We start from the raw sequence: 12,666 nt of genomic DNA on the forward strand, positions 1-12,666 counted from the left end.
ACCAAACAAAAGTGGCCAAATTGATCTACTCCCTCCGTCCCAAAATAATGGTCCCTTTTGGGGAATCCAACTTTTTTTGGTAGTACAATTATTGTACTTTTAAAAAGTTGGTTTTCCAAAATTACCCTTTGATAGTACACTTTTTTGAGAATATCAATGTCATAATTGTACTTTTTATATTATTTATGAATTTAAAAGAAGGGCAAAATGGGAAATTTATATTATTTTTGTACTTGATTTTTGAAGAGGGACTAATATTTTGGGACAATGAAAAATGGAATAAGGGACTAATATTATGGGACGGAGGGAGTAGTAATAATTACTGTAATTTGATTTTATGATTATGATTATATAATCAATTTAATTTAATTTAATTTAATTTTTATGTATATATTTATTTTAAAAGTCTTACAAGATTAATAATTTGAATTATCAAAACAAATTTTGTAATCAGTGGTGCTATATGCACCAATTAATATACACATTAATGTACTAATTAGTGTTATGATATTATTATTGACTGCATTTATTATACAAGTTACAAATATCCTAAACCATACAAATGATTGCACATCATCTGTTAATATACTAGTGTGTATATTAATTGATACATATAATATTATTCTTTTGTAATAGACTCTTCTCATCCAGCATAAGAAAATTAAATTGTTCAGGTAATAATTACTGTAATTTGATTTTGTAATTATGAACATATGATAAATTTGTTTTTTTTTTTAAATTTTTTTATGTATATATTTGTTTGGATAGTTTTACAATATTAACAATTTAAATAATCAAAAAAAATTTCCTTATGAGTAATGATTGAGACTTCTACAAAAACTTCACTCCCATAACCCCCACATCCTCCTATGTAAGGGAGAGGAGAGAGGAAAAAAAAAAAAAAACAAAACCAAAATGAATCAATCATACACATTTGGAAATCATAGGATCTGCAAATTAGGAGTCTCATGCTTTTTTCTTTGGCTATAGACTCAATAGCACGATTTGGTTCAGTATTGTAAGTAAAGACAAACTGGACTAATTCTAAATAATTTATCAAATTTAGGCTCCGTTGGGTAAGAGTTAAACGAGATTTTTTTGATTATTTTAGTCACAAAAGATAAAATAAGCTATTTTAACCACAAAAAATAAAACATCACATCCAACCCATAATCATTACATTCTTCTCTCACAAAAAAAGTCAAAAAGCCAAAAAACTCTTCCCAAACCAAACTTTTTGACTCAGACTAAAATAGCCAAAAAAACTAAAAAACCAACCCACTTCCCAAACGGAGGCTTATAAAAACTAGAAAAATGATTTATAAGAAAAAAATATATAGAAAATTTTATAACAATATCACGTGTCAATGATTTAAAATTTATTTACAAGTGAAAAAAGTTATTCAGAATTTCATACGAAGCTTTTGTTTGAGAAAAAAAAATTCAGTCTAGTTTTTTTGACTATTTTAACTTGGCTTAAAAAGTTTTGATGTGACATTTTGTTTTCTCTTTAAGTTTTGTTTGGTTTTAGATTTTAAGCTAGAAAAACACAAAAAGACAAAATTGGCTACATAAGTCAATAAGACAAAATATCACATCTAAATCATATTTATTATATTTTTTCTCTTACAAAAATAAAAAATAAAAACCAAATGGGGCTAAAAAAAGTCCCAATACAAAAAAGTCAGCTAAAAAGCCAATGCCAAACGAAGACTTAGCTTATTTTATATTTTAATGGACTAAATTAATCCCAACTTTCTTTCCAAACGAGACCTAAAACAATGTGTTAATGACTTTCTTAAAATATACCATTCTATTTTTAGAGTGATAAAATCCAATACTATCATATAATTTTAAATAAACATTTTGTATTTTTTGTCCTTTGAATGTAACACTATCCTATTGATTTCAATTAATTTTGTGAGGGATAAATAGGGTTGGCATGGCCCGGTGGCCTGCCCAACCCACCTCACCCAACTTGATTATTTTTAGGATACTAAAAAAATATTTAGCTCATACGATTGGGTTAGATTGACTTAAGATTTAGTATCGGTTTAATATTCAAACTGGACTTGAAATAATGAGTTTTAGCCTAACTCAACCCGGCCTGTCCATTTAGAGAGCATTCTAAATTATTTATCCAACGCCGCAAACGATAATTTAAAAATAATATAATTTCATATTAAAATTTTTATTTTTTCCCACTAATTAAAAGATTTCATTAAATATTTTGAATTTTTGAATTTTTTAAAAAAAAATTGACATAAAAATACATAATTTTTAAGTTATTATGTTCTGTGCCGAATAAATGATTTAAAATTGATGTAGTATTAATTATAATTTTATAGTATTTTAGTTATAAAATAAAGTAGAAAGTTTATAAAAGACAAATATATATAGTTTTTTCTAAAGCTTAAATTAAAATATTTGTTGAAATACCATATTTATTTTACCATCAAATTTTGTTAATGTTTTATATTTAAATAATTTAATATCCTTTCAAGACAAAATAAAAAGTAAAAAATAAGAAATTAATAATTCAAATATATTAGGTTGCGTGACATGTTTGAGATTTAAAATTCTTTTTAGAATTGGACTTGGAATAACTATATTATGCCCAACAACCGATGGAGTCAAAATTAGAATAACATGTAGTGCAAGGTCTCATGTTTGATTCTCATCGTCAAAAAAATATTACCAATGTTACATACTGTAAAAAAATACAATTCTTATAACCTCTACTTATTTGTGATTAGTCGAAGAAGAAAAGAAAAAAAAAATAAAAACAAAAATAAAAATAAAAATACATGATTGGCCTATATCATTTTAAGAGTTATGGAGATTCCCAACTTTAGAAGTCTCAAATATTTTTTTTTTTTGAAATCACATACTATAAGAAATAAATCTATTTTGAAATATTTGTTCAGACCCTAAGATTTAGTTCAGTGCGCGGTAGGATACCTTACATAAAAATAAATAAATAAATAAATAACAGTCCAACCCCATTCACGGTGGACAAGATTTGTCGACGTAGGGATGAAAATAGATGTATCAAATGCAAACTTTTTGTAATTATAAACAACATGTGACGTCAACATGGTATTTTATTTATTAAAGCAGGTTACGTAGAAAATGCATTTACAGCATTTTATTTCGTTGCGAAAGTCATTATTTTGAAAACTCGTATGTACCGGATGGAATTGGGTGGCTGTTGTGCGGGGTGCACAGCAGTTATTGTTGTACAGTTAATTGGATCATTTTCAAGTCTTATTTTGATAATTCGAATTGTTCATATTTTAGAATACATCAAGTAGAACATACCTGTAAAAAATCAAGTTAATTGAATATTGTTTATCCATCAGATATTATTTAACACGTCGGAATGACCACGTGTTTATGTATCAAACTAATAAAATGTTATAATTTGCCTAACATTCCCTCGTTATTGGGGTTATATATTCATTTAATCCTTTATTATTAGTTAGACATACAATTAACATGAAATTTTTGAAAGATAAAATAATTTCTCAGTCTGAACGAGTTTGGAGTTGTTGCTACACAAGATGCGCAGTAGCAACTGTTGCACGTCTTATTGGGCCCATTTCAGGGCCTAATTCAATAATATGAACCGTTCACATTTTAGAAGGTATCGAATAGAATATACCTGTCAAAAATCACGTCAATCGGATATCGTTAATCTTTTCATCAAATCAAATTTGTATTTAAAATAAAGATAAATGTAATTTGAAATATAAAATTCAATGCAAATGTGATTTGATGAAAGAGAAAACGATATCCGATTGACGTGATTTTTTATAATTATATTCTACTCGATAACTTCTAAAATGTGAACGGTTCAGATTATCAAATTAGTCCTTAAAATAGGCCTAATAAAACTCGCAACAGTTACTACTACGCCCAAATAGAGTCTAAACCGTATATAATTTGGGTCTGTGGTCCACTATGGTTTGATATTTTGTGATGAGATTTTTCTCTCCTTTATTTATTCGGCAGTGCTACGTAGCTCGAAATTCTTTGACTCGAATTTGGCTCGACACCAAAACGACGTCGTTTTGGTGTCTTTTTTTTTTTTTTCTTTTTCCTGTGTTTTTGTTCAATCAGAAACGAAGAGAGGAGAAGAAGAAGAGGGGAGGAGAAGAAGAAGAAGAAGAAGGGGATGGAGAAGGGAGAACTGGACAGGAGGAGGCCTCAACCAGTGGCGGAGGAGCCGCGAAGGCAGTGGTGCTGCGACGAGCTGTGATCGGCGAGGCGGTGGTGCTGCGATTGCGACGATCGGTGAGGAGGTGGTGCTGCGACGATCGGCGGCGATGGTGCTGCCTCCTCCTCTTTCTCTTCTCCTCTTCCTCCTCTCTTCTCTCCCTCTTTCTCCTCTTCTCTTCCCTCTGTTTGTGCAGAGCTCCTTTGCTTGAAAAGGAAAAAAAAATTCAAGCCGTTTCGAGCTCTGAGTCATTTTCCTTATTTATTTGGATTAGTCAGTACAATTTTCTTGTTGTAGGCTTTCGTCCTTGTACTAAAATACTCAGTTTTGTAAAGTTGGTCTATAAGATTGTTTATGAAAAAGTTCAAAAAATTGATCTAATCGTACAAAGCTCTGTTTGATACTGTTTATAAGTTAGTTTTATAATTATTAAATTTTAAATTATTAGCTTAAAAGAATTTATTGAACAAAAAATTATCAGCTTAAAAAATTTAAACTTTCATATTATAATCTTAAAAAAAAAAAAGTTGAAATGTGTTGGATTAAATAGGTTGTGACATAACTTTTTGTTGTGTATTCAATATGCCCTCAAAAGTTATAATTAATACAAAAGAGAGAAATTTTTTAACTATAGTAAAAAAGGTAAAAAACTATGGTAAAACAAACTATAAATTATAGTTAAATAAAATCTCACCTTTTGAGACTAATAAATAAGTTAAAAAAAAGTTAAACAAGTTGTATAAAATTGTAACCAAACACCATTAATATATTTTTTTTAATCCAATAATTTAAATTAATTGACTTACAAATGTTACCAAGACTAAGGCTAAGTTTGGGGACTTCAAAAAAAGCTAAAAAGTCAAAAAGTTACTCAAAAAGTTAAAAAGTTAACACTATTCATCAAAAGTCAACAATTACGGCTGCACAACTCCCAATTCAAATTTTTCCCTACAAATCAATTTTTATAATTTTTTATTACACATTTTTCAATAAAAAGTCAAAAAGTTAACCCAAACATTTATATTTTTAACCTCAATTTTTTAGTCCAAAAAGACAAAAAGTGCAATTTTTTAGTCTTTCCAAACTTGGCCTAATTACATTAGGCTTCGTTTGGGAAGCCTAACTTGGGGCTTTTTTAGTTATTTTTGTCATAAAAAATAAAATCACAATGTTGGGTTTCATTTTTTTAAAAACAGTTTTCAGAAAATTCTACTTTCTTATTTTTTGTGTTTTTTTGTTTTTACTGAATTTTTTTAATATTTTATGCAAATTTTTTACTTTTTAGACACACCTAACATAAATACACCTAAAAAGTAAAAAAATTATAAATTTTTTAAAAAAAATTCACTAAATACCAAAAATACAAAAAAAATACAAGAATTCAGTACTTTTTTTGTATTTTTATGTATTTCTTAATTTTTAAAAATATTTTTTCACATTTTTTTTTACTTTTTAGATATATCTAAGTAAGGTATATCTAAAAAAGTAAAAAAATTGTTTAAAATTTTAAAAATATTCACTAAAAACAAAAAAATACGAAAACAAAAAAATTCAATTTTTAAAAAATTTAATCCAGAAAACTCAAACCAAACACACAGAATAAATTTTTTAACCTAATAAGACAAAATATCACATTCAACCCATAATCGTTACATTCTTTCTCTCACAAAAAAATTCAAAAAAACCAAAAAGCCAACCCACTTCCCAAACGAAGCCAAAATCTTGGAGAAAAAGTGATAATTTTTTTTTAGAAAAATTATATATTTGTCTATTTCTTTTATATTATTTTGTGATCCATTCATGTGGTTAATAATATTCAATTAATTTTATTTTTTGAATCAATACTCTTTTCAGTGAGCCTAACGCGACAAATAATTTAATTACTAAGATGAATTCATTTCAAGCAAACTATGCAATCCAGCCCAAATAAACGGATTGAAGAAAAGTTACATTTCTTATATACTTCCATTTCAATTGTTTTTAAATTAATCAAACAATAATATTACCATAATCTTGTCATAAATACCTTAAAAAAATAAACGTATATTACATTTCTTATATACTTCCATTTCGATTCCATTTACGCCATTTATGACGCTTGTGAGGTGCCGTCTAGACAGTTGTGTCATTCTTTTTTTGATTCATGACGGTTGACTCATGCAACCGTCCCAATTACCATATGTACATTGTGCTCTCATAATTTTGAACCGTTAGGAGGTTTTTGATTTGAGGACCACAAACACCTCCATTTGAGTATCCAATTAAAACTCCTATAATTTCAAAAATCAGAAAATTCGTAGATGTGCATTGCATATCATATATATGTATTAGCGTCCAGGCACACGCGATGCGTGTGCAAAATTGTTTAAAATTATAATATAATTTTGATATTATTTTTTCTAACAATATACATATAAACCATATGAATAATTATGTACAATGTAACATTTGATATTAACGTATTTGATAAATAAAACATATGCACATTACAATATGTACACGTGTTTTAAAAATTGAAATATTTACTAATCTTAACTAAAAAAGCTGTACAATAAAAATTCATATAAAATCTAAATTTGATAACATGAGACCAGAGATCCTGCAAATCTTGCAAAAAAAGAAAAAGAAAAATATATAAGATATATTTATCATAAGATTGCTAATAGTATACATTGATTAAAATTATATTTTACATTATGAGGCATAATTATACATAAGTTTGGTTTTATAATTGGCTTATTATGTATTGTAGGGATACATTTTCAGAGTACCAACACGTGGCCAAGGTGATGCCGACGTGTCAGCCGAGGTGCCACGTGTCCTGGTCATGACGTCGAGATCATCTCGGCTAGGGCGAGGTTATCTCCGAAGATATCAGAATCCGAGATAAGCGGATAAGGCACAAGAGTCCTAGAATGAGGAAGGACTTCAACATGGATAATGATAACACTCTTAAGGAGTTTATCTCTATCTATTGAAGAGTCTAGGATAAGCACTGAGCTAAAGTCCATTGAAGCTAGGCTTCTATAGGGACTAGGATTGAGTTAGCTATAAAAGAAAGGCACCCCTGATGGGTCTAAGGTACGCAATTTATATTCAGAACAGTGAGTTTAGCAATTGATTATCTTTGAGAGATATACTGACTTGATCGTCGGAGTGCCCCCGGGTAGACGAACCACCACCGGAATCTTCTCTTTCTGTTGTAGGTCAGCCAGGTGTCATCTATTCTGCCAGTACTCTCCAGCTGAATACTAAGTTGGTAGTGTGATCGAAAATTCACTCACACAATTTGGCGCCGTCTGTGGGAAAGAAAAAAACAATAGATAGCCAGTGACGGACAGAAGGATAAGGTTGGGGACGAAATCCCTGCTGGGAGTGGTAAACACGTTGACCCAAACGTGGAGGAAGATGGTCGCAATGAGGAGACTCAGAACCAGAATCACGGCAAGAAAGACGTAGGCTAGGATGTCGACGTGCCAAAGAAACCAGATCGAAGCGGATACTACAACGAGAATGACCTCCAGGTATGGAAGGATAGATACCTGCGGAGAGACGAAGAGGTGAAAGAGATGGCAAACAAGTTGGCAGACCTGCAATCGGTCGTCAATTTTATGATGCAAAATAACGTCATGCAGCCACCATTTTCGCTGCAGGACACGCCGATTTCAGCAGCCAATGCCCAGAAGGGAGGGCAGAAACCAATCCCAATAGCCCCTCAGCACACTAGAAGCGAAAAACACTCTCATCGGCCTTCCAGGGAGGTCGGGCGAGGAGAGTCGAGGAGAGAAGAGTCACGAAGGACACATCGCACTAAAGAAGCAGACCCCAGAGAACTTCGGCACGTTCAAAGGCAGGAGCTGTGCTTCGACACAATCCATGGAGAAAGGTCGAAAAGGGCCCACAATGAAGCTGAGAGTAGTATGCCGAAAAGGATGAAGTCGGGAGATAGTCGAGCTCCTGGGCGGAGCAAGGAAGACTTGAGAGATTACCTCAAGAGGAAACAACATAATGCCGATGCCGAGGTAACTTCACCTGTTAAGCCGAGAACACCATTCTCAGTGGAGTTGGACAAATTTGAGGCACCGAAGAGATTCAGTATGCCGAGGTTCCAAATACACGATGGTAAGTCAAACCCCAACTTCCACGTTGGATTATACTTGAACTCAATGGCATTGTATAATGGAAACGAACCGTTGCTCTGTAAAGTGTTCCCCTCATCCTTCGGGGAGATTGCATCAGATTGGTTCCAAAAACTAGCAAAGGGAAGTGTGAAGACCTGGGAAAGCCTGGCCGAGATGTTTGTGGCCAGGTTCGTGACAAATAAATTACAGCCATTAAGGGTGGACGCATTGATGGTTCTGAGAATCAATAAGGATGAAGGCCTTAGGGCCTATGCAAAAAGATACTATGAGGTGCTCAACAGAATACCCGAATGCAACCAAGAGGTGGAGGTCGTGTCTTTTAAGAACGGCCTGAAAGATGATTGCGCTCTACGGAAGTCATTGGCAAAGACATTGCCAAAAAGCATGGAAGAGCTCATGGCTAGAATTGAGAAGTATGCTAGAGCTGAGGAAGATACGTCGGAGACAAAGGAGACAAAGCAAGAAAAAGGAAACGGCTCGCCGAAGTGAGGCCAAGGTAACAATAGATCCAGCAAGCAAGAGATAGGACCAAGGACTACACAGGCAGTTACAACTGTGTTCCGAATCCTGATTCACAAAGTCCTGGACAAAACTCAGAGCCAACCCTATTTCAGAGCACCAGCGAGGGCACTAGGAGAGTTTATGGGAAGAAACCTTGGCAGACATTGTGCTTACCACAATGAAGATGGGCACATGACTCAGTGTTGTAGAGCCCTGAAAACACACTTAGAAGACCTGGTGAGGCAAGGCCATCTGAGAGACTTTGTCGATGAGGCCATGACAAGGGAAGAACAGGCAAGACTACCTCAGGCACCAGCAGCTCCGCCTCTCCCAGCACAACAACCTCAGGCTGGAGGACCTCGGGTAATTAATGTAATTCACTCGAAGGTCAACGAAAACGAAATTCAGGGAGAGACCCAAAAGGTAAAGCACCTACGGTATATCTACCGAATCGGGGAGAAGAGACATCGGGCAGAGGAGTGCCAAAGACCAGTAGTGTCTTTTACTGAAGCCGACCTTGAGATAGTACAACATTCGCATAACGACGCCTTGGTAGTATCTCTCCAGGTTGGGGAGTGCCAAGTGAAGCGTATCCTGATTGACCAAGGCAGCTCTTGCGGCATCATGTATGTCAGATGTTACAAGGAGCTGGGCCTTCACCCAGACGACATGGAACAATCTAATGGCCCAATGATCGGGTTCAATGGAACGCCGACATGGCCATTGGGAGCAGTAAGCTTAGATGTGCAGGCTGGCACGAAGAAGATAACAACAGAGTTCACCGTAATCGACACACCCTCCCCTTACAACATTATCTTGGGAAGGCCATGGTTACACGCAATGGGGGCTGTTCCTTCAACACTGCATCAACTATTACGGTTCTCAACAGAGCATGGGATAGAGGAGGTTAGAGGAGATCAGCTACAGGCAAAGAACTGCTCCATGGCAGCAATGAAATCCACCTGCAGCATACGAGAACCAAAGAAGGCAGAGATCAAAGACGAGGACGTGGAAGTCCTAGAGGATGTTGACAAAGAGCCAGCCGAGAAGAGTGAAGAAGCACTAAAGAAAATCCTCGTCCAGGAGGGGGATGAAGAACGCTTCTTTTTTCTCGGCTCGGGCTTAGCCGAAGAAGAGGAAAAAGAGTTGGAGGCGTTTCTGAGAGCAAATATTGAGGTGTTTGCCGAAGTAAATAAATAAAGTTTTAGCCTGATTTATTTGTTTATACACTTGTGACTGATAAAAATACATAACGTTGTTTCTGGAATACATATATAATGAGAACCCAAGTGGAACTTAGGTTCACATTAGGAGGCAGAGAGAAGAAAAATGGTTTTAACACTTGTTGAAACTTGAGAAAAGTTTACAAGTTGAAGTTAAACTAAGGTTATGCCCAACACTTGTTGAAATTTATGAAAATTTTACAAGTTAAAGGCCAAAACTGAGTATTTATATACTTGCCGATGTAAACTGTTGGTGGGTATAGCCGAGGTATTTGACCCCCAAAAAATTACACAAATAGAGTACATATTGAAGAAATTCAAAATATTCTAAGTATGGAATCATACAAAGAACAGTAAAGAGAAGAATACAAGCATGCATAAAAGGAAGTTGTATTAACAATCAAAAGGAGGCACATCGGCCACATGGAGAGCTTAAATTGTTTTTAAAAAAAAGAAAAAACAAAGTGCAAGGCACAAAATGAAGAATGAAGAAAAAAGACATCAAAATTAAGACTCCCCAGCAACAGCAGATGGTTGGGTTTGAAGTTCAGAAGACTGCCGAGAAGACATCTTGGCAGCCTTCTCAGCCGCAAGCTCGGCATCTATTTCTTGAAGGGTATGATCGAGGCTCTTGTCGACAAAAGGCACATCTGATGATGCCTTCTTAGGAGTGGCATCCTTGGGAACCTCCTCACCCTCCTCATCTTGAGTCAAGTCTAGGACTTGCTCATTTTGAGTAGGGGACTTGGCCCCAGCAGCTTCTTTTGATTTCCTAACCAAAACCTCCTCCTCCGACTCAGAATCGTCGTCGGATTGGCTTGGAGTTGGGGGGAATGGTGGAGGAAGGACGTCGGTGTTCTTGAAAGGGGAGTCATCAGGGATTTCGACCTTTTTTAGTAAAGTCATCCAACCAATGGTGAAACCCTTGTTGCATGTCTGCTTTACTTGTTTTTCATAATCTACCGTGACATCAGCCACCCCCTCATTATATCCTTTCTCGTTGGCGGCCTTGACTTCAGCTTCTTTTGTGGCCAGGGCACCCTGAAGTTCTTTCTGGGCCTGGGACATCTTTTCCTCGGCCTCTCTTTTCTAGGTCTCGAGAACCTTGCTGATGGCCTCGACGGATTCTGCCTTTTCTTCGGCATCATTTTGAGCTTTGATAGCAACCTCGGCTAGATCCTCCAAGGTCTTCATCTTTGATTGCAAGTTTTTATTAGTCTTTTGCAGACTGGAGACCTCCCTCTTCTTGTCGGCCAGCTCCTTCCGGTTCTCAAAAGATTGTACTGAGAAGGAATGGGCATGCTCGATTGCCTAAGAACAAATAAAACAAAGCAGAAGTTCTTACAAAATTTTTTAAAGTATAAAAAAGAAAAAGAAAGAAAAATTGCCAAATAAAGACACTTACTTGAACAGAGCGTTGGAGCATCAGAGCATAGTTTCATATTCACTCAACTCGGCGTTTCGGTCGAGATCGCCAAGAAGAAGCAGAGCGGTACTAAGGGCAATGTCGACATTAATGTCATCAGCGCTATCGTTAGCCCTAACTGGTTTATTCCCTAGTGTGATTTGGGGGGCTTAGGGGGAATCGTGCTTTCGAGACCCTGAGGTAGTTGTAGCGGATGACCTCGGCCTCTTTAATCGGGTAGACTCGGATGGTTGGGCTTCGGCAGGCCTCTTCTCAATGGCAGAATGAGACTTATCGCTCTCAGCCAATTTGGAGATTGGCAAGGTGTCCTCAGTGTCAATCTGAGTCACCGTTGCCTTTGGCTGAGCCTTCTTGATCCTTTTTGTCTTTGGCTTTGGGTGGGTTAGCGCAGATTGGGCATCAACTGAATCAGGAATATTGGCCAAAAGATCCTTAGCGACTGCTTTTTGGCGGCCCATTTCAGCAGCAAAAACTGTTCGACGTCGTCGACGGTGTTGGGATATCGGGATCAGATATGGAGCCGAGGTAGACGGCTACTCAGCTGGATCAGAGGTCGATCCTTGATCTGGCCAAGATGAGGAGGCAGCTTGAGGAGTTGTGGCGGAAGGAGGAGACAGACTCTTCTTCTTCTTCTTTGGAATGTCGGGAAGAACCGACTTATAGGTCGGGATAAAGTTGAGTAGCAGGGGAGCTTTGCGCTTGTGGACTGGAAGGTCCAGTAGCTTCTTCAAACCTTTGCTGGGGAAAAAAGACTTTCGGAAGCCTTTTTCTAGTTTTGGAAGAGCTGCAAGAAAAAACAGACATTAGAATAAACAAAGTATTGAAGACTTTAAAAAAAAGTAAGTATGAGCACAGGGCTCTTACTATTACCCTCTACAAAAACTGTTCGAGGAAGAGGATAGAAGTGGAGGTCCTTGTCTGGAGTGAACTCCCAGTTTCCTGAGGTGATGAAGTAACCATCCCCAGCTCCCTTGTTGGAGTCTGGGAGGTCGGCAATAATTTTGTACTCTGTAGACCTCGGTTTAGGTAGTAAACATAGCCTGTATCTTTTTTGAGGCCACACATGGTATAGCAATATTAGATGTCGGCTAAGGTAACCCTAACATTTTCTTGTTTGGCTAAAGCAATTATACCATTTATGACTCGGTAGGAATT

This window comes from Camellia sinensis, chromosome 1 (assembly GCF_055761805.1).
Source record: "Camellia sinensis isolate YWXY chromosome 1, ASM5576180v1, whole genome shotgun sequence".
Classification (NCBI taxonomy): domain Eukaryota; kingdom Viridiplantae; phylum Streptophyta; class Magnoliopsida; order Ericales; family Theaceae; genus Camellia; species Camellia sinensis.